General features: G+C 41.7%; 1 pseudogene; it reads left to right on the top strand.

Moving 5' to 3' along the window:
- Positions 1–21,350: 21,350 nt before the first annotated feature.
- LOC131915666 (polyadenylate-binding protein 1-like) lies at positions 21,351–22,385 on the top strand (annotated as a pseudogene).
- The last annotated feature ends 312 nt before the right edge of the window (positions 22,386–22,697 follow it).

Genomic DNA, 22,697 nt, shown 5'->3' with positions numbered 1-22,697 from the left:
TAGTAATTGGGGGAAGGTACTTTCCAGGGCAGGGGGAGATAAAAAAAAAAAACAGTTGTGTAAACAGTTAAGGGGAATAATGGAACAGGAAGGGACACATTAGGGTGGAGGACAAGAGAGCAGGGTAGAGAAGTTCTCAGGCTACATGGCAGTTAGTGACAGACAAGTGGCTCCAGAATCTGATCTGCTGACTAGCCTCTGACTTAGCTCTGCCCAATTCCAGGGTTGTTCTCAGTTGATGAGACCTGGTCAGCTACCACCAAGGGAGGGGCTACTTCTCCTGCACTTCCTAGCTTGAGTCCAGCCTCATCTGTCTGTATCTTACCAGTAACCAGACCTCCTACTTTCCACACCTATTTTTCTGAGCTTTCCCTCACTCTGGGCTGTGACTAAACTATCTGTGGATCTTACCTGCTCTTTAGGCCCCTGGTGTAGCCTAGCTTTTCCTTTCCTTTTCTCCTTTTTAAATATTTTTATTATTAAGAAATTTTCTATTCATTTTACATATTAACCACAGATCCCCTCCCCTCTCTCCTCCTACTCCTCAGCCTTCTCCCCCATCCCACCCCTAATTCCTACCTCCTCCAGGGCAAGGCCCTCCTGTGGGGAGTCAGCAGAATCTGATACACTCAGCTGAGGCAGGTCCAAGCCCCTCCTCCTCCACCAACACTGTGTAAGGTGTCCCACCATAGGCAGTGAGCTCCAAAAAGCCCACTCATGCCCTGGGGATGGGTCCTGATCTTACTTCCAGGGGGCCCCTTAAGCAGATTCAGCTACTTAACTGTATTGCCTACACAGAGGGCCTAGTCTTGTCCCATGGAGGCTCCAAAGCTGTCTGTTCACAGTTCATAAGTTCCCACTAGTTTGGTTTGGTTGTCTCTGTACATTTCCCCATCATGATCTCGGTGTCCCTTGCCCATAGAATCCCTCTTCTCTCTCTTTGACTGGACTCTTGGAGCTCGGCCTGGTGCTTGGCTGTGGATCTCTGCATCTGCTTCCCTCTGTTACTGGATGAAGGCTCTATGATGACAGTTAGGCTATTCACTAATCTGATTACCAAGGTAGGCTAGTTCAGGCACCCTCTCCGCTATTGCTAGTAGTCTAAAGTAGGGTCATTTTTGTGGATTCCTGGGAACTTCCCTAGCACCTGGCTTCTCTTTATCCCCATGTTGTCTCCCTGTATCATGGTATCTCTTTCATTGCTCTTCCACTCCGTCACTGTTCCAGCTCGTTCCCTTATGTTCTCAACCCCAATCCCCTACCTTCTATTGTCCCCTTTCACCCCCAGACTACTCATGGAGATCTCATCCATTTCCCCTTCCCAGGACGATCCATGTGTCCCTCTTGGGGTCCTCCTTGTTAGCTAGCCTTTCTGGAGTTGTGGGTTGTAGTCTGGGTATTCTTTGCCTTTCATCTAGTATCCGCTTATGAGTGGGTACATACCATGCTTGTCCTTCTGAGTCTGGGTTACCTCACTCAGGATGATATTTTCTCTTTTTCTTTTGTTTGTAACAGTAGTCTCTCTCAGATAGCACCTGCTGAAACATGAAAAATGAGCTTTCTACCACTAACTTGCCAGAGCAATCTTTAACCCATCAAAACCTGCTCCTGGCCCTGAAGCTTGTGAGGCTTTGGGCTTATTCTGAAAGAAGGACTGTCTGTCTTTTGTCTGGCTTACACTTTGGGAATGGCTTCTGTGTCCTTTACTCTCCACCAGGGAACAACTGTGATGGCTGGGGCTGTTTGGCTTCCTTCCCTGGTGCCCATCTTTCCCTCTGTGTGTTTCCCAGATGCTTTTACTTTCTTTCTGGGTTTCTGAAGCTCTTTCTCATCTCTTTTTGGAATACAGTCTGTATATATACATAAATTTTTAATTGAAAAATATTTTTCATTCAGTACATTCTGATTACAGTTTCCCATCCCCGAACTCCTCCCAGATCTTCCCCATCCACCCAACTCATGCCCAATCTTTCTTTCTCTCTTTAGAAAACAAACAAGCAAACAAAAATTCTGATTCTCCTCTTTACTAGCTCATGAAGAAATTGGCCTCTTGTCTACCATCTTACACAGAAACTGGTATAAGTTCTGAACTGCTGTGACTAAATACTTGTCAGAAGCAATGTGAAATAGGGAATATTTATTTTGGCTTATGATTTTAGGAGACCTCAGCCTGACTAGATGGAGTGGATCTTGACCATGGTAGCTGGAGTGTGAGGCAGAGCTCTTTTGTGGCTGTAGGCAGAAGTTTTTCTCCTGTCTGTCTGTTTCTCACCAAATACCTGGCAGCTGCTTCCCAAATAGTTGATTGGAGGCTTAATATTACCTATAAATGCTCAGCCAGTAACTCAGGCTTATTACTAACTGACTCTTACACTTAAATTAACCCATAATTCTTATCTGTGTTTAGCCATGTGGCTTGGTACCTTTTCTCAGTCGGCATTCTCATCTTGCTTCCTCTCTGTCTGTCTGGCGACTCCTGACTCTGCCCTTCCTCTTTCCAGAATTCTCCTAGTCTGGTTGCTCTGCCTGCTTCCTGCCTGGCCACTGGCCAATCAGTGTTTTATTAAACCAATTTGAATGACAAATCTTTACAGTGTACAAGAGCATTATTTCACAGCATTATCCCTAGGCTGTGGATTGGGAAGCACAGCTGAAAGTGGGAGCCAGATTACAACCTCTGAAGGCCCACTGTTGTACCCAGACTCTCCCAAAGACCACCAAGAGACCAAATCTGATGCAAAAGCAAAGAGTCTTTTTACTGTTTCGAGTTAACTGATGTAGCAGCAGAGCAGGAGCGACCCCAAATAGCAATTGGCAGGGTTTTTATAGGGGTAAAGCAAGGGGGGGCTTGGGGTCTACAGACTATACAGGAACAGACTCAGGATTGTTTTGTGCGAGTGGCAATCATGTGAGTAACTTTTAATTGGCTAAGGTTAGTTGGGGGTTACAATATTCCATGTTTGGGCAGGCCTGGACAAGTCCCAGGCTTTGTGCTTGAACTGCTGTGGAGGCTCTGTGGGGGCTGCTCAGTGGCCCAGGCTTGGTGCGTCCTATCTCCCTGTCCCTGCTGGCAGGGGCATCAGTGATTAATGTCTTTTTTTTTCCATACCCCTCCCAGAAACTGCTTGCTCAGTCTCAGGAAACTAAAATTGAGTCCTTATCTCTGGGAGAAGACTGAGCAGCCTGTTATGGCATCTGCTTGGTCCTTTCACATCCTAAGTGGCCTACTTCCATCTGCCAAGCCTCACCTCCTAAAAGTTTCGCAGTGTGGTGATTTGAATAAAAATGGCCCCCATAGGTCCATAGGGAGTGGCACTATTTCAGGTGTGGCCTTGTTAGAGCAAGTTGGCTTTGTTAGAGGAAGTGCATCACTAAGGGGTTGGCTTTGAGGTGTCAGAAGCTTAAGTCAGGCCTACTTTGGCTCACTGTCACTTCCTGCTTCCTGCAGATCCAGATGTAGAACTCCCAGCTCATTCTCCAAAACCATGTTTGCCTGCATGCCACACTTCTTGTCATGATAATGGTAGACTAAACCTCTGAAACTGTAAGCCAGCCCCAGTTAAAAGCTTTCTTTCTTTCAGAGTTGCTGTAGTCATGGTGTCTCTTCACAGCAATAAAATCCCAACTAAGGCCGGGTGCTGGTGGTGCACACCTTTAATCTCAGCACTCAGAAGGCAGAGCCAGTGGGTCTCTGTGAGTTCAAGACCAGCCTGGTCTACAGAGCAAGATCCAGGACAGGCACCAAAATTACACAGAGAAACCCTGTCTTGAAACCCCTCCCCCCCCCAAAAAAAATCCCAACTATGACACATAGCCTCTCTAAACTCACTGTCACTGGAGAAAAGGAGCTCAGAACAAGAGCCAGTGGTGGTGGTGGGGATATTTTAAATCCAAACCATAACATTTTTCAATTGCTTAGATCAGACAAGATGCATACTTTTTTCATGGCCACTTTTTACGCTGATTATCAGAGCCCAATACTCCTGCCTGGCAGCAGATTGGAAGTGGGAAGTGTAATGCTTTGTGGCCAAAGACCACCAGGAACACCTGCAGCTGAAAAGCTGGGGCTTATTAGCTGCTGCCAGGAGGAAGTTTGTACATCATAGGAACTATGGGAGTCCATCTATGTTAGAAAGAGCCTGCTGAAGGGTCTAGGGTTGTGTTAGGTGGCTTGGGGGATAGCTTTTGGAAGAACTGTTAGATGCTGCTAATAGGAGGTAATGCTATGATTGAGTACATCAACACATTTAATGCAGAAGTAGGGGAAGAATGCATGAGGCCCCCGCCAAAACCAGTGGAAGCAACAGCTATCCACGTGAGCGAGAAAGAGATGTGTGGTGGAGCTTCTTTGTGGTGTGCCAGTGCTCGTGTGTTGTATTTTCACACTTGATCGCACAACCATCTTCTGTCTTGCTTCATCATGGGTCCTGGGAAACCCTATCAGATGTTGATATTCTGGCACTTTGAAGGGCCAGCTGGGCCAGGTCCTGGCTAGAAGAGGCAGCTTAGCTTTTTCTCAAAAGGAAGAGAAACAGCTTTCATCCCTCATCTGAAGTCACTTTCAGCAAATGGCAACTGTAGCTCTGGACGTGCTGTGCAGGCTCCAGGGATCTGTTGAAGCAGCTGAATTGTAGTCCCAGTAGGAGCAGCACCTGGCAGCCTCAGGCTCAGGGGCGCTGTAGTTTCTGAAGATGTAAGACTCTTGGCATTCTGCCAATCAGTGTAAACAGAAAAGGGGCCTCGGTCAGTCTTGCTGACCACCATTTCTTCTCTTTGCTTCACCAGTCACATGAGTTTAACTTTAGCCTTTCTTTTGGCTCTTCTGTCCCATTGAGTACTTCGAAAATTCCTAGCATCCTTTCAATTTTCCTAAATTGTGGTGGTATTTTAATTGTGCTGAAATGTGATTTTATTTGTATGTTAATAAATAAAGTTTGCCTGGAGATCAGAGGTCACATAGCGAAGTCACATAGCCATAGACAGGAGTCAGGCAGTGGTAGCACATGCCCTTAATCTGATCACATGGCAGGCAGAGTCTCTGTGTGGTCAAGGACACAGCCAAGTGTGGTAACATGAGCCTTTAATCTTAGTACCAACCATAGAGACCTGGAGGTCTATATAGACAGGCAGTGACAAGGAGGTCATGTGGCTGGGCTGAGAGCCAATGAGAAGGCAGAACAGGAAGGCAATAAAAACATAAGTTACACAGGAAGAAGCTCTCTCTGTGGTGAGGTGGTAAGATAAGGTAGTTGTGGCTCTTCACTAGTTCTCTGATCTCTTTGGCTATTACCCCTGTATTTGACTCTGTGTTTCTCATTAAATAAGACTGTTTAGAAAGTCATCTACACTAAATGGAAACTGATAATTTCCCTTTGGTACTATGCTAGTCCTGTCATCCAATGTTAAATTTCTATGCTAGATTTTATGACCCCCTAGTCACAGAAGTGAATTATCAATGCAGTAGTTTTTCAGAGTGATGCCACATATCCCCAGGATCCCAGGAATATACCTTTGAGTCTATGAGTTATTAAATGAGAGGAGTGTTGCTGATCCCTTTGTTGTCTGGTGCTTCTGTGAATGACAGTCATAGTTACAATATCTGTGCTTGGCATGCACAAGGCTGACATTTCTCCTTTGTGTTGCCTCCTATTTTCTGAACGTCCAAGCAGTTCTCCCACAGAGCAGAGCTCAGTCTAAGGTCCCATGAAACACATCTGCAAAGTTTCCCCAGTTAACGTCTTCTCCAGGGAAGCACATGAGCGGCTAATGGCTTGACAGTAATAAACTGAAAGTATGTAAACCTAGATCTCCTGAAATTGCATTAAATATTAGACTCTAGAATTGTCAATACTGTCTCTATTAATTTACCAAGAGTTGTCTCAAGGAGGGCCTATTTCAAGAACACTGAATACACATAAAATATGCATATTTAAGGGGTTAATTTAGGCTGCATATTTGAAAATTGAGCTCTTGAAGGAGTTTTAGAGGGTGATATGATAAATAAAAATGAATTTAATATCCAAGCCTTTAGAAACCTGATGATGCTAAGAAACTCCATATGAAATGCTTTCAGTTGATGAGTGTCTGGGGCTCGTGCCCTTTCAGGTGACAATGAGAAGTGGACCCAGGATGGGTGGGAAGTCATGACATAAGTGGGAAGCTTATTGACCAAGAGGAAAGTGTAGAGGTAAAGTAGGGAGGAGTAATTGGTCAAGATAGAAAATCCACCACTTTAGGGAGCCATGAGAGAGACTGAATTAAGCAGAGTGATTCTTAGAGGTCTGAGGGCTTTCCTTCTCCACAGAGCCTTTCCTCCACACCTGTGGATTAACTGGATAGTCATGCTTAAATCGTGTGGAGCCTCTCCTTTGCTTCTGGAGTTTTGGAGCTTGACATCTAGGGCCCTGGACATGCTAGGCAAGTGCTCTACCACTGGGCTACACTATTCACTACAGTTTCTTGCCCATGCCCCCATTAGACCCATATTGTATTCCAGGTTTTTTTGTTTTGTTTTGTTTTGTTTTTTTCAAATCAAATTCCAGGCTATGGATTCTCTTCTGCTTTGTCCCATCATGTTTAAAGAATTTCCTAACACTTCTTGACTTACTTATATGGGATTCTTCAGGGCCCAGACTCCCTGCTATCTTTAAGCTGGGCAAATGAGTGGAGTTATATTCAGTGCATCTAGCCTTACGTTGTGGTCTTTGATCCTTTTGGAGTTGAGTTTTGTGCAGGGATAAGTGTGGATCTATTTGGAGTCCTCTACATGGAGCAGTCCAGTTTGACCAGCACCATTTGTTAAAGATGCTATAGTTTTTTTCTAGCATGTATTTCTGGCTTCTTTATAAAAATCACATGCCCCTAGGTATGTAAACTTATGTCTGGGGCTTCAGTTTGATTCAATTTATCCATGTGTCTGTTTATATGACAATATCATGCTGTTTTTATTACTATACCTCTGTAGTACAATTTGAGATCGGAGATGGCGATATGTTTTATATTATTTTTATTATTGTTTTAGCTATCCTTGTGTGTGTGTGTGTTCATGTTTCCATATGAAGCTGAAAATTGTCCTTTAAAGTTTTGTGAATAATTGTGTTGGAATTTTTTGAAGATTGCATTGAATCTCTGGATTGCTTTGGGAAGGATGGCCTTTTTTTTTTTTTTTTTTTTTACTGTTAATCCTACCAGTCCATAAGCATGAGAGATCTTTCCATCTTCTGATATCTTCTTCAATTTCTTTCTTCAATGTCTTAAAGGTTTTATTATACATGTCTTTCATCTGCTTGGTTAGAATTATCCCAATATACTTTCTTTTCTTTTCTTTTTCTTTTTCTTCACCATGAGGCTATTGGGAAAGGTGTTGTTTCCCTGATTTCTTTCTCAAACCATTTGTAATTTGTATATAGGAGGGCTACTGATTTTTATGAATTAATTTTGTATACTTTGCTGAAAGCTTTTATCAGCTGTAGGAGTTCCCTGGTCACTTGTGTATACTATCATATCATCCACAAATAAAGGTATTTTGACTTCTTCCCTTCCTGTTTGTATCTCCTTGATATCTTTCAGTTGTCTTATTGTTCTAAGACTTCTAGTACTACATTGAATAGATATGGAGAGAGTGGATAGCCTTATCTTGTTCTTGATCTTAGTGGAAATGCATTAAGTTTCACTCCATTTAGGCTGATGTTGGCTGTGGACTTGCTATAAATCACCTCTATTATTATGAAGTATGTGCCTTGTATCACACAAAAAAGTATCTGCAGGTCTTTTACTATGAAGTTGGAATTTGTCAAATGAGTTTTCTACATCTAATGAGATGATAATGTGTTTTTGTCTTTCAGTTTGTTTATATGGTGGATTACATTTATTGATTTACATATGTTGAACTATCCCTGGGTCTCTGGGATGAAGCCTACTTGATCACGGTCAGTGATCTTTTTGATGTATTCTTGGATTCAATTTGAAAGTGTTTTATTGAGTATTTTTGCATCTATGTTCATATGGACAATGAGTCTGCACTTTGCTCTCTTAGTTGAGTCTGTATGTGGTCTAGGTATCAGGGTAAGTGTGGTCTCATAAAAGTAATTGGACAATGCTCCTTATGTTTCTATTTTGTGGAATAATTTGAGGAGGATTGGTGTTAATTATTTGAAAGTCTGGAAGGGTTCTACACAAAAACCACCTGTCCCTGGGCTTTTTGTTTGTTTGTTTGTTTGTTTTGGTTGGGAGACTTATAATTACTGCTTCTATTTCACGATGAGTTCTAAGACTGTTTAAATTGCTTGTCTGATCTTAATTTAATTTTGCTGGGTGGTATATATCAAGAAAATTATCCTTTTCCTTTACATTTTCCAATTTGGTGGAGTACAAGTTTTTAAGTACATACTGAGGATTCTTTGGATTTTCTCACTATCTGTTGTTATACCCTCCCCATTTCATCTCTAATTCTGCTAATTTGGATCCCCTCTTGTTCTTTTTGGTTAATTTGGCTAATGGTTTGTCAATTGTATTGATTTTCTTGAAGAATTGATTCTTTGTATTGTTTTGTTGTTGTGGTTTCTATTTTACAGATTCTTATCCCCAACATTGATTATTTCTTGCTGTCTACTCCTTTTGGATGTTATTCCTTCTTTTTTTTTTCTAGAGTTTTCTGGTGTGTCATTAAGTTACTAATAGGAAATCTTTCCAATTTTTTTTATGAAGGCACTTAGTGCTATGAACTTTCCTCTTAGAACACCCTCATTGTGTCCCATAAGCTTGTGTATGTTGTGTTTAAATTTTTATTCAGTTCTAAAAAGCTTTACTTTTCTTTCTTTCTTTCTTTCTTTCTTTCTTTCTTTCTTTCTTTCTTTCTTTCTTTCTTTCTTTCTTTCTTCTCCTCCTCCTCCTCCTCCTCCTCTTCCTCCTCCTCCTCCTCTTGGTGTTTCGAAACAGAATTTCTCTAGTCGTCTTCTTCTTCTTCTTCTTCTTCTTCTTCTTCTTCTTCTTCTTCTTCTTCTTCTTCTTCTTCTTCTTCTTCCTCTTCTTCTTTTTTAGAATTTCTCTAGTTTTGGTGCCTGTCCTGAATCTCTCTCTGTAAACCAGGCTGGCCTTGAACTCACAGAGATCCACCTGGCTCTGCCTCCCAAGTGCTGGAATTAAAGGCATGCACCACCACTGCCAGGCCCAATTTTTTTTTTCTTAATTTCTGTCTTGACCCATTTTTTGTTCAGTGGAGTTTAGTTTCCTTGAGTTTGCAAGCTTTCTGTTATTTCTGTTGTTGATATCCAGCTTTAATACATGGTGGTCAGATAGGATGCAGGGTGCTATTTCAATTTTATTGTATCTGTTGAGACTTGCTTTATGTCAAAGTATGTGGCCAATTTTAGAGCAAGTTCCATGAGGTGCTGAGAAGAAGGTATATTCTTTTGTGTTTGAGTGAAATGTTCTGTAAATATCTGTTAGGTCTATTTGTTTTGTGACATCATTTTGCTTCAGCAGTTCTCTGTTTAGTTTTTGACCTGTCTATTAGTGAGAGTGGGGTGCTAAAGTCACCCACCATTTCTGTGTAGGGTCAATATGTAATTTTTAGCTGTAGTAGTGTTTTATTTTATGAACTTGGATGCCCTTGCATTTTGGTGCACAGATATTTAGAATTGCAATATTCTCTTGGTGGATTTTTCCTTTGATGAGTATGTACTGGCCCTCTATATCTCGTCTGATTAGTTTTGGTTTGAAGTCTATTTTGTCAGATATTAAAATGGTTACACTAGCTTGCTTTTTGGTTCATTTGCTTGGAATACCCTTTTCCATCCTTTCAAAACCTTGATGTTAAGGTGTGTTTCTTAGATATGCCAGAAGGATGGATCCTGTTTTTGCATCTATTCCATTAGTCTGTGTCTTTTTATTATCAATGAGCAGTGTTTATTGATTCCTGTTATTTTGTTATTGTCATGTGGGTTTTTCCCACCTCTTTTGATTTGCTGGTCTGAGATTATTTTTTTGTTCTTTGTGTTTTCTTGGGTGTGGTTAGCCTCTTGAGGTTGAAGTTTTCCATCTAGCACATTCTGTAGAGCTGATGTGTAGATAGATGCTGCTTAAATTTTTGTCATGAAATGTTTTCCTTTCTCTTCTTGTTATTGAAAATTTTGCCAGGTTTAGTAGTCTGGGATAGTCTGTGTTCTCTTAGAGTTTGAGTTTGTCCAGGCCTTTCTGGCTTTTAGAGTCTTCATTTAAAAGCTGGGTGTTATTTCCATAGGTCTGCCTTTATATGTTACTTGGTCTTTTTCCTTTGCAGCATTTAATAATTTTTCTTTGTTCTGTACATTTAGTGTTTTGATTATTATGTGTTGTGGAGAGTTTTCTATTCCAATCTATATGGTGTTCTATACACTTCTTGTACCTTCTTCTTTAGGTTATGATTTTGTTAAAAAAACATTTTCTGTGCCTTTAGCCTGGGTTTCTTCTTCTTTCTCTATTCCTATTATTTATAGATTTGGTCTTTTCACAGTGACCCAGATTTCCTGGCTGTTTTATACATAGATTTTTAAAGATTTAACATTTTCTTTGACTGAAGTATCTATTTCTTCTATCTTGTCTTCAATGCTTGAGATTCTGTCTTCCACTTTTTGTATTCTGTTGATGAGACTTACCTTTGAGGTTCCTGTTTGAATTCCTGAATTTTTCATTTCCTGTTTTCCCTCAGTTTGGGCTTTCTATTTCTATTTTCACATCTTGAAATATTTTTTCATTTAATTCTATTGTTTGTATAGATTTCATTAACGAATTTGTTCATTTTTTCTTTAAGGTCCTCAAATATTTTCATAATAGCTATTTTGAAGTCTTTGTCTTGTGTTTCAGCCATATTGAATTTCTCAGGGTCTACTTACTACAGTAGGGTTGCTGAGTCCATTATCTTGATTGTTATTTAATGTGTTTTTGTGCCAGTGTCTAGGAATTTGGGTTTAGGTTGACTGTGATTCTGAGTGTTGATATGTGTCTTTTGGATAGGTGTTCTATTTCTTGATTTCTGTTGCCCTCTCTGGACATTAGGAATGTATGGTGGCTGTGGGTTTCCTAGTAGGGAATGCTTCTGAGTCCCTGTCAGGTACAGTAATTTTTGGTCCCAGATGGAATATATCTCTAGGTATTGGAGGCTGAAACAAAGGAATGGGGATAAAATGGGGGAGGGGCTGAAAGGGTCCACAGGAAGGAGGAGACCTGGGTCTGCCACGAGGTTTGGTAGAGCTCCAGGGAGGAGAGTCAGAGGAGGTAGGCAGGACCCTGAAAGTGGTTTGCTACAGGGGTGGGAATGAAACTGGGTATTTGGAATTGGAGAACAGTAAGAAGAGTGAATATTGCCTACTTGATTTCCAGGCCAGAGGAAGGGAGGCTGGGTCCAACAAGAGAATTATATTATTATGATCAGGACTCTAGTAGCTTTGAGGATCTTGGATAACTCAAAATACAAAGAGAGAAGAGGCTATTTGGAGATTGGTATTATTAATCATTCTGCACATCTTATTTACTGGTCATCGTGCACATGGGCTGCTCAAGTTTGTCAACCCAATGGTTGAGTCAGAGCCCTATTCCTACCCCATTGCCTTCCCACTACAATACAATTCTGTAACTACTATGCCTTCTTGCAGAAGTTGGGGGGAGGGGGTTTTCAGGAAGCATCAGTTTATCAGAGCTGTTCACAGAGTGTGGTGTCCAGGACAGAACACATGATTGGAGTTACTATCTAATCAGTTCAGAAAGATCAAAACCTTCCATGTTTTGAATTAGAGTCGAAGCTTTCATTGACATCTCAAGAAGTGCCCACTACTGGCAGACTCACTGACCTGCTGACACAAAGTTAATATCAACTGTAACTCCCAAGTATCTTTTGTTCAGCATTTTTATTGTTGTTTTATTGGTTTTTGATGTGTATATACTTTGTTCCCGGTTTGCATTATTTTAGAGGTCTTGTAGAACTCCAAGATTCAAATGGCTTCTGGCCACTTGGTCAGTCTGGGTGTATGCTATGCTGGATGACTCCTCTAGTCAGTGTGAGGTAGGGCTCTTCATAAATCTGAGAACATCTGGGATTCACTATTGGCCTGGTCATGTAGGAGAAAGCTAGAAAAATTACTGTGATAACAGATTATAGTTCTCCTACAGAATGTCTAAATGAACCAGTTGTCTCTTTTCTTCACATATTTAAGTTGAACTATCTTCTTTCTTACAAAAGTCCATTTTTCTTGGTGAAGTAGATGTTTAGTCTAACGTGTGTGTGTGTGTGTGTGTGTGTGTGTGTGTGTGTGTGTGTGTCTGTGTCTGTGTCTGTGTCTGTTTGTGTGCATGAGATAGAGATAGATAGAGATCAAAGGAAACTTATTCATTCAATATGGCCACATTGGGAAGAGAAACAAAGAATTCTAGTGACTGTCCCCTCCCAAGTCTGTCTTTGGGGTCTGGACATGGTTTTAGGTTTAAATATAAAGCAAGCGGTATGTATAACTAAATAGTCCCAGTCAAGATGTGGTACTGCCCTCCATAAACACATTGTCTCAGTTCTATTCCCTTCTACACGGTATTTTAACAAGTTGTCAGAAAGGTGTGATATCTCTTTCTGGGAAACAACCTTTTTCTGGCTGGCTGGCATTAGGCTTCAGCCTTTTCCTTCTCCCAACATGAGACTCTTGGGGGAAATTAGTTTGTTTCCATAGTTTCATAGTCAAAGGGAGAGAGATACAGGTCTCCCTCCCCACCACCCCATCTCTCTCATGTCTTCCTTTCCAAGGTGGTTTCAAAGCCCCACCGACTGCCATAACTCTACATGTTACTGGAACTCGGAGTTTACACCAGTGAAGAGAGACAGCAATCAAGTCTTTCATCTATGCTTTATTCAGAAAGCTGGCAATCTGAGAAAACAAAGACACAGCATCTCAAATAATCCACCTTTCCTGAGCCATCTCCAGATAGCACACTTTATAGGGAATTAGAACTAAAGCCGTTCGTTAATCATTCTAAAGTTTAGTCTCGTCCCTCTAGTCCGGTAGTCAATTTTTCCCCACAGAGTCATTTCATGTCTTTCCTTCTTTCCTTCCTTCCACACTTCTTCCTCATTAAGACCTCTCCAGTGGGTCCCCAGTTGCCAAGGCTACTGAGTCTCACATTCCTTACAAGGGGCCCAAAGGTTGTCTCAGAACAAATTTTAGTACTGTGTACACTCTGAGCTCTTTGCATTGTGTATGTTTAGATTTCTTTTTACAATATGAATGTGTCATTATGATATAAAATAAGCATCTCTAGTTGTTCCTCTTTCCCTTGCCGTTCCTCACTGTTAGTAGTAACTTTCATATCTGTAAAGCCTGTATCATATGAAAGATGACAACCTGCCACTATGGGCTCATCCAGTCAATTGTTAGCATGGCTTTTCACCAGCAGTGGAGATTTCTGGAATAACGCTGTGCCCATCAGAGCACAGCATATATGCAACAGCAAACAGTTATGCTGACAATAAATAAGAAAATTGAGACGGATGTTTCTTTTTCTTACTAGAAAGTAAGAAAAGACACATCGAAGCTGAAGAAATCCCCTACCAAGATAATTTATGAACTGTCCTAACATTTTGTTAAATCTAAACAAATTTTAGTACATCCTATGAAAGTAATACAATATTTGGCAGATAAGGAATTTGTTACATTTCTTTCCTAGCCATGGTGTTTGCATATAATAAATCCCAAATCAGAACAGGCCAATACAGCTAGGCTCTCATACCTCACTTCACCATCACAAAAAATTTTTTTCAAGACTTGAAGAATGAACAGAGCCTAGACAAGCCTATGCTGTACCTTCATTAAAGAACTCATCTTTCATGATGCTGTATCAAATTGTTGCTTTGTTTGGCACCTTGAGTGGGGTTGAATGCTGTGTGTGTGGCTCAGGGCAATGCACAATCAGATTTTTCTTTGCTGTGTGTGATAATTTTAAGTGGTTCTCAGGTAGATTGTAAGGCTGGCAGGTGAGGCCTTTCCTTCAACTCTGAGGCTCGAAGCTAGCCTTGCTAAGTTTTGATTCTTGAGTAAGCAATCCCTACCACCAGGTGGCAGCAGATCTAAAACCTAGTCTGTATAACCAGTCTTGCTCAAAGGCGAAGTTCACACAGCCCCTGTGAACCAGAAGTGGAAAATCCCACAACAGACAGAAGCTAATGAGACTGTCTCGGCCTTGCTTTCTGCTAACACCAGCATGGACAGTTTGGGACTAGCACATTCAGCAGAACAACATGAAGATTCAAAAGTTCTCTGGAGTAATAAAGAGGTAGCAGGTGATCCGTAAGAATAGTCCTAATCCCCCCCTTGTGAGGACCAGTCTGCATAAGTAGCATTAGAGCATCCCCTTGGGCATCTTTGGTCCAGAACAAGTGCTGAATGTCATGGAGGTCATTCCCTGTCCCCAGGATGCCCAGGCTGGGAGGCCAGGCTTGGTGATTTCATCAGGATGTCTTCTGGAGGACAAGAGTTTTTGCAGCCCTCTGACCTGAATCCAGTATTCCACAGGGGTGGTCATATCACTTGCCTGATTTGTTTTCAGTGTCTCAAAAGGGCTTGGCATGCTGTGTGATTGTAGAGTCAGTGCACACTCACGTGCTCTGATTTACCCCTGGGCAACTCTCTGACTTGCTCTTGCTGTTTCCAAAGTACCTCCCTCCTTCCTCAAAGAGCACACTGAAACGTTGATGCTATCAGACATTGTGTGCTTAGGAACATCACACTGTTTACAGGTTTTGTAGTACAGGCCTGCAATCCTAGCATTCAGGAGGCTGGGGCAGGAGGATTGCTAGGAGTTTAAGGTCAGCCTGAGTCACATAGTGAATACCAAGTCATCCAGGACTATATAGAAGACCTTGCCCCAAAACCAAACAATAAGGAACATTGTTCTGTGCCTGAGAGGTGACTACTCCTGCTACTGAGCATGAAATGGTTTCTTCTGAGCCTCTGTTATTTGTTGGTTGTTTTTTCCCTTTTGGGGGGCCCACCACCCAGCTCCCAAATAAATCACCCACAGAGGCTTATTCCTAATTACAAATGTCCAGCCTTACCTTGGCTTGCTTCTTGCCAGCTTTTCTTAAATTTTCCCCATCTATCTTTTTTCTCTGGGCCTTTTCCTTTCTCTATTTCTGTATACCTTTTCTTTCCTTCTTAGTCCATGTCTGGCTGGGTGGCTGGGTGGCTGGGTGGCTGACCCCTGAAGTCCCCCTCCTTCTCCAGCTACTTTGTCCTCTCTCCTCCCAGATTTCTCTTCTATCTATTCTCTCTGCCTACCAGCCCTACCTATCCTTTCTCCTGTCTTGCCATTGGCCTTTCAGTTCTTTGAGGTGTTTTAGACAGGCACAGTAACACAGCTTCAGAGAATTAAGCAAATGCAACATAAACAAAAATAACACACCTTAAAATAATATTCCCCAACAAGCCTCAGTTTCCCTATCTGTAAAATCATTTCCATTGTACCCATAGTAACTCCTTGAAAGGAGGTTCTATCTTCAACACCTCCTCCAAGATCAGAGTTTAGATTATTCTGTACTTAGCAGGAAGGGGTCTCCCCTATATCATCCAAGCCTCCTGGCAAGCTGAAAGGAAGGGCAGGCCTGCTTAGGAAAATGGACCCTGAATGCCATCATGCAGGCATCCCTAGATGCCTGCATGTTCACTGTGCTGATGCCTTATGTCTCTTGGGAACTGGAATGAAACAAGTAGCTTTGTGGGTGCTGCTCCTAGAGGCACCTTTTTTCTATGGAGGCTGACAGCTGGGAGGACCACAGGCTTTTCCCTTGATTATTCTAATAGCAACAACAACAGTAATAAAATATGCTGTGATGAGCCCTGCTTTCTCATGGCTGACAGCAATGTCTGCTTAGAGCTGCCACCTGCTGATGCCCACATCAACACAGTGCCAGATTCATAATAAATCCACTGTTGTGGGGTTGAGGGGACATCTTGCTGTGGGCACCTACTCTACAAGGGACCCTGGCTTTCCCCAAGCTGCCAGAGGCCAGTGCCTGCTTCATGCAGATGCTCTGTGTATTCAGCTATTTGGGCTTAGAAGTTGACAGTCTCAATTTCCCGCCCTCACCCCCTGCTTTCTTTTTCACTTTAAACTCTTACTAGCATTGCCGGCCCACCTGTCCTGTCTACCACCTTGAGTTGTGGAATTCTGACCATATCATGTGCTTAGGGAGGAATGCTTTCAGCTATGGGGATAAGGAGCCTCCTTTCTATTATGTATTATCTTCCTTGGGCACCATATACTCTCAATCCTGCCCCCAAAGTGTGTTCTTTCTTCCCATTGACCAAAGTCAAATGCAAGAACGTCAGTGTGGTTGAGTTTCTTTCCAAGGACCCCAAATCCTTCATAATACCAAGACCATCATAAAGGGCTCCAGGAAGATCACCAGGTGATACCTGTCCTGACTCCTTGTGGATCTCCTGCGTGCGCTCCATGAATTGGAGAGTTACTTTTTATTCTTGAGTAAAGCAACATCTTAAGCAAAGTTATGAGTCACAGATGAAGCCTGACAGCAAACACAAGTCCTACACAAGTTCAAGCCAGACAGAATGCCATCATAGAGAAGGGAAAGGGGGCCCAAAGTCCCGCCTCTTACTAAGAAGCTGTTTGTCATTGACACCTTCTGGGAAAAGGAAAAATCAGTTTTCTTTAATGGAGAGATGCTGGGTTTATTAACCACAATTCAGGGAAGACCCCATGCTCAGCTGTAGTTGGGATGATTTTGTTTGTTCGCTTGCTTGTTTATTTTTTGTGTGTGGTCTTTTGTTAGTTATATTTTTGTTTCTTTTGTTTATTTGTTTTGATGTTCTTTTTTCTTTTAGAGAGAAAGATATTAAGAACATAAAGTTGGGTGGGTAGGAAGGCAGGGAGGTTCTGGGAGGAGTTGGGGTAAGGGAAAGAATATGATCAAAATATAATGTATGAAAAATTTGAAACAAAAATATTTTTATTAGTTCCTTGAGAATATTCATTTTATTTTGAACATTATCTTCCCTTTCCCCATCTCCTCCCAGACATATATGCCCACTTCCATACCCACCCAATTTTGTGTTCTCATTTTTCTTAAAAACACATGGAGACCCACTAGTGCTCCCCATACAGTCTTAGGTATGTGGTCAACCACACCCTTGAAGGCTCAGGGATCATCAAGGATGACGGAGCAGGAAGAGTGTAAGAGCCAGGGGTGGTGGATGATTTCAAGGAAACTGTTTTCCAGACTCAACTGGGCAGTCGCACATAGGAACTCAGCAGCTGTGACAGCATGCAAAGCATCTGCACAAGGTCAAGCCTGACAAAATCGCAGCATGGAGGCGGGGAGGCGGGCATGAGCTCCCACCCCTGGCTGAGGAGCTGTAGGTAATTGATAGTTGCTGAGAGGAGAGCGAGTTTTCCTTAACGGGGAAGTTTTGGAGCTGTGACTGCCCTTCACCTCATACCATTAACAAATGACCCCCGTGAGTGCTGGAGTTATCTTTCTAGCTTTTCATTTTCCCTCAGGGCTTCAGTCTCATAACTTTTCATTTATCAGTTCGTGGTTCCCTTGACAAAGAAGCTGCTTAGATTTCTTTTTGTTATTGTATTTAGTGCTGGGGAATGATCCTAGGGCCTTGCTCATGCTAAGCTCAGTCTTTAGCACTGAGTTATACCTCCCTTTTGTTTGATTTTTGAGGAATCTAGGGGAAGTTCTGTATAGAATTTTGAAATTATTTGGCCTAAGAACAGAATCAGAAGTTATTGCTCAGCCTGAGTTCCAGGGAATGAAATGGGACATAACTGGTTTGATGTTTTGGGGGTTAGAGCTGAATCTTATCAATACAATAATGTAACTGTTTAAAGCTTCTGTGTGCAGGCACCTCTGCTAAATGCCATGAGCAATGCAGAAAAAAATCTGCTGGGGGTGCCCATCCTTCAAACCACTCTGGACCGGCTTGGCAGACATCCCACACAATGCTGGTACAAAGCTAACTGTCCTAAAAGGCAGGTGTAGACAATAATCTTTGGAAACTCACTTCTGCCTCGTGATATTGGGGAAACTTCAAGCAGAGGAGATTGTTAACCCAGGTTTGGAAGTGGGGATCTGATGGTAGGATTCTGTATTGGAGACACAGAGAGATCAATGGTCAGCAGATGATGCATCCTTCCAGGGGCCACAGAGAAGCCTAATGAGGCTTGATCAGGCATTTCTTACTCGTATGCCTCCTCTTCTGCCTCCTCTTCTGCCTCTGATTTGTAACAACCCTGAGATGTAGGTCTAGCTGTAGAGGGAAACTCACCCCAGTGTGTACTTAACTGTACTGTTAGGATGCTGAGTTCTATGGAGCTATCTGGCCAGTAGAAGAATGAGGAACATTGATTTCTGAAAGTACTTCTATGGGGATGGGCACATGAATCATTTATATTTAGAGTCCTAAGTGACATTTCTATGGCATATTAGCAAAAGTATTTAAATTTCAAAGAATTATTCCAAAAAAAGAGGTTTGATTAAAGAGGTTATTTGGCCTGTGTGGTAGGCCTTAGTTAGGATGCCAGCTCCTGCAGCCTGCCTATGATTCCCATGTGTTTTCTGTAACATGTTTATCTTGGCTCTGATGCTTCTCTGGCTTATAAGCCTTCGAAACCGACTCACATTTCTGCAACCAACTTGAGAGTTTCTTTAAAAAAAATACATTGGGAGTAAAGTTTGCAAAGCAGTTTTGCATTTTCAAGTCTAATTGTTACTGCAGGAGCAGTTCTGAGATCCATAGACTAGCATTCCTACCTGATGAGCAGTTCTGAGATCCATAGTAGCATTCCTGCCTGATGAGCAGTTCTGAGATCCATAGGTGAACATTCCTGCCTGATGAGCAGTTCTGAGATCCATAGGTGAACATTCCTGCCTGATGAGCAGTTCTGAGATCCATAGACTAGCATTCCTGCCTGATGAGTATTCCATTATTCCACTGAAATACCAATGGAAGGATTTTCCCACTATTTAAAACTCCACTTAGACTCTGCCTCCTATAGTTGGGGCTATTACAAGAGGATGAAGAAGAAGGCTTGGCTTGCTTTCTCTTGCCATGTTCATTTGGCTGATCATATTTTAAGGACATAGCTAAGAATAGAGTACATTGCAATATTTCTGCAGCTATCACCCCAGCTCACCAAATTTTACCATAGTGATCTATTTGAGTTTTGCTTAAAGAAACCAACTATTGAAGAGAAGTTGAGATCCTCTGTATACCAGTTGCTGGCATCAGTACATTCTTATTTCCATCATCAATTCAAGTATCATTTCCAGGCATCTTATTTTATACCTTTACTTAATATCTGTCTCCATAACTATTATAAAGCATGGTATTATTATGGGGTTTCAAGCTATGTGAATGGAATAATGTTAATGATGTAATTGGTCTTATTTTTCCTCACCATCTTTATTGCTTGCTTCTTTCTTTTTTTAATAATCTGTTTTTTATTTTCTTGATAATGATTTCTATGTTTTTCAGTCTGGTTTTAGGAATGATAGATGCTTCCATTTATAAATGTTTGTATCTAATTTAAATATATCTACATCTATAGTGTATACAGACTTAACTTTATTGAAAATGGAAACTCTATCTCTGTTGTTCACAAAAGCGTGAGAGGTGGCTTAGCGCATCATGATATTCACTGAATACCCACCACTTTGCTATTATTATGGAGAACTGTAGTTTACCTCTTAATATGAAATAAGGTTTTAAAGTAGACATTCAGCCAAGTCTATCAGCATATTTTATCAAACTGTGTTTCATCGTTACTTCTATCACAAGTATTTGATCTGCGTTTGAACACATTCTCTAAAACACCTTGTAGTAAAAACGTGTACTAGATTCAGCCTGTGAATGTTTAAAATGCCTTTATTTTTGCCCTTTCTCTTAAAGGGTGCAGTGTTTAGTAAGAATAACACCTTTAGGTGAATGCTTTGAATATGTCACTCAGTTCTCTTCTTGTTCAATTGTTGCTGAGAAGTCTTCATTAGTCTACCAATCAGTCTGCTTGGAAAATATTTTTTCTAGTGTTCACTGATATTGTTTCTGTTTAGGCAGCTCCTTGAGGAATCGAAAGTACATTGCCTCTCTGTCTTTGCCTTTCATATCTAACATTTTTATTGCTTCATCTCTGTTTTTTTCTTCTGAATTTCAAAGCAAATTCTAAAGATTGTCTTCCACTGACATTTTATTTCCGGTCAAATCATTGCTACTCTTTAAGTTTTATTTGCGTGGTGCAGATATCTATGACTGTATAAAAACATCACTGTCAAAATTTTCAAGTATAAAACAATGATTATTTTGTATTCCTTGCTGATTTGAGTCATGCATTTCTTCAGGGGAATGGCTTGTCACAGCTCCATCAAGTCTAAGACCTGGGCTAGGAAGTATTGAGTGTCTGGAGTGCCCTGGCTATAGGGAAACCAGAATCTTCACTCACATGTCTGGAATGTGGGAAAACTAAATGGCTACACTAGATAGAAATTTTACTCTAACCATCTTTTTTTTTTTGACATCTTCATATGCCTTAACCAGTCTCATGGAGATGAATCCTAGTGTTCCCAGCTACAGCATGGCATTACTCTACACAGAAAACTTGCATCCTAATGGACCTAAGAAATGATGTAGGAGAAGATGAGTGTAGGCAGCCGATTCTCTCCATGGAGTCCACAGGGATATGATTACCTACTGTTATTTGGGCTATGCATTTTGATGTTTTAAAGGGCAAGCCAGTCCAGTATCTATCATTTGGAGTGAGCTATACAGTCATTAAAAATTGGGCAAATCCATTGACAGTAAATCACTATATGGCACATATTCTGCTTTCATGTAAAATAGTTTGTGATTGAAAATGGCTCCAAGGACTACAGATTTGTACACTTTGATATACAGGAAGCAGCTAAAAGAACAATTGAAAAAGCTGAATGAGAGGCTCATAAATGAATTCACAGTACTCGTTGGAAGACTCAAGTCTCATGAAGAACGAGGAGCAGAACTTGAAGCATAGGCAAACTTGTTCACCAATGTGTGTATTGAGAATTTGAGAGAAGAGAATACTGGTGAGCACCTGAGAATGTCTTTTGCAAGTTTGGACCTGCCTGCAGTGGGAAAGTAATAACTGATAAAATCCTAAAGCTGTGTGTGTAAGCACACAGGTACACAGGAAGCTGTGGGTGAGACGGAAGGTGCTCAAGGGAAAATAAATTCTCATTAGACAAGCTCAGAAAAGTGTGAAACAGAATACGGAATGGAATCACAAATCAGAACAGATGTATCCAAATAAGAGCATCAGATGCCCGTGCAACTCTTTCCATGAAAAATATGGATACTGGTGGCATTGACAGCGAGTGCCTTGGGAAGTTCTCCTCTTGGTAAAGGCACTAGTGCAAGGGTTATGGTGGAGGGTACTTGCAGCAAAGGGGTTGATTTTTTTGTCTTTTTCTTCCCCCAAAGAAACGACTAAAGCATTTGTGGAAATGAGTGGTAGAGCTGTGGCCACCAAGCCACTGTATGTAGCTTTAGCTCAGGATGACCAGGAGTATCAGGACGACTTCACCGAGCAGTATATGCAGAGGATGGTGACAGTGGGACATGTGCCCAACCCTGCCATCAACCCTCACCAGCCAGCATTTCCTTTAAGTTACTCTATCACAGCTATCACGTAGACTTAGAACTGAGCCCTCTCATTATCACTGTGGCCAAACTGCTTAACCAAGTCCTCACTTAACTAGTTACGGTGCCAAACCTCACCCATTCCAGACCTCGCCCAGTACTATCTGCCCCGATGCTCCTAGATCTCTGTTCAGTATACTGAGAGCAGCTCCATCACAGGTTCCACAGTCATATTAAGGCAACATGTTACTAATGCTTCTGTAGCTGTTCCTCCTGTCTACACTATTTCCCATATAAATGTGCTACAGGAGTCTGCAATCCTCAGTAACTTCTTGGTGTTCAGCTGCAAGTCACTGTATGGCAGGATGCGGTTCTTGTCCAAGGTCAGGAATCTTCGACTGATTGCGTATTAGCATCTGTCCCCTACCAAGAGCAAAAGCTGAGTGAACAGCTGTTTCCTCACTCAAGCCACACACTCCCTTCTTGCTGGTAAATCACTGGTGTGCTGCTGGATATTGATGGATCAGAACTCCTTCATATACTTGAGTTTCCAGAGTCTCTCCACCGTAAGGCTGACTGAAGCTGCACCTCACTGCAAGGCCACCCAGCAAAGAGGCTGCCCAGAAAGCAGTCATCAGTGTCACCCACAGTCCAGCTGTTTCAAATTGCTCAGGGACTAGGAAAAGAAACTCAGACTTGACTGAAGAAAAATATCGGAACAGTAAAAAACAATAATATTATGAAAATAGAATTATAAAAGAAATTTGAAATAGAAAGAAAATGGTGTACCTTACAATCTGGGCAAATACTAGGCCCAGCAAAGAATGCTAGTTCTAGAATACTTTATTTAACCATAGGCAAGGGTGTTTAGGGGCTGGAGAGATGGCTCAGCGGTTAAGAGTGTGTACTGTTCTTGAAGAAGACCGGAGTTCAGTGTCCAGAACCCACGCTTGGTGGTTTGCAACCACCTGTAACTTCAGCTCCAGGGGGTTCTGATGTCTCTGGCCTCCGTGGGCACCACTTACACATACCTGCCACCCCACCATC

This window comes from Peromyscus eremicus, chromosome 7 (genome assembly GCF_949786415.1).
Source record: "Peromyscus eremicus chromosome 7, PerEre_H2_v1, whole genome shotgun sequence".
NCBI lineage: Eukaryota > Metazoa > Chordata > Mammalia > Rodentia > Cricetidae > Peromyscus > Peromyscus eremicus.
The sequence above is the reverse complement of the archived record's forward strand: the minus strand, read 5'-3'. Positions and strand labels throughout refer to the sequence as shown.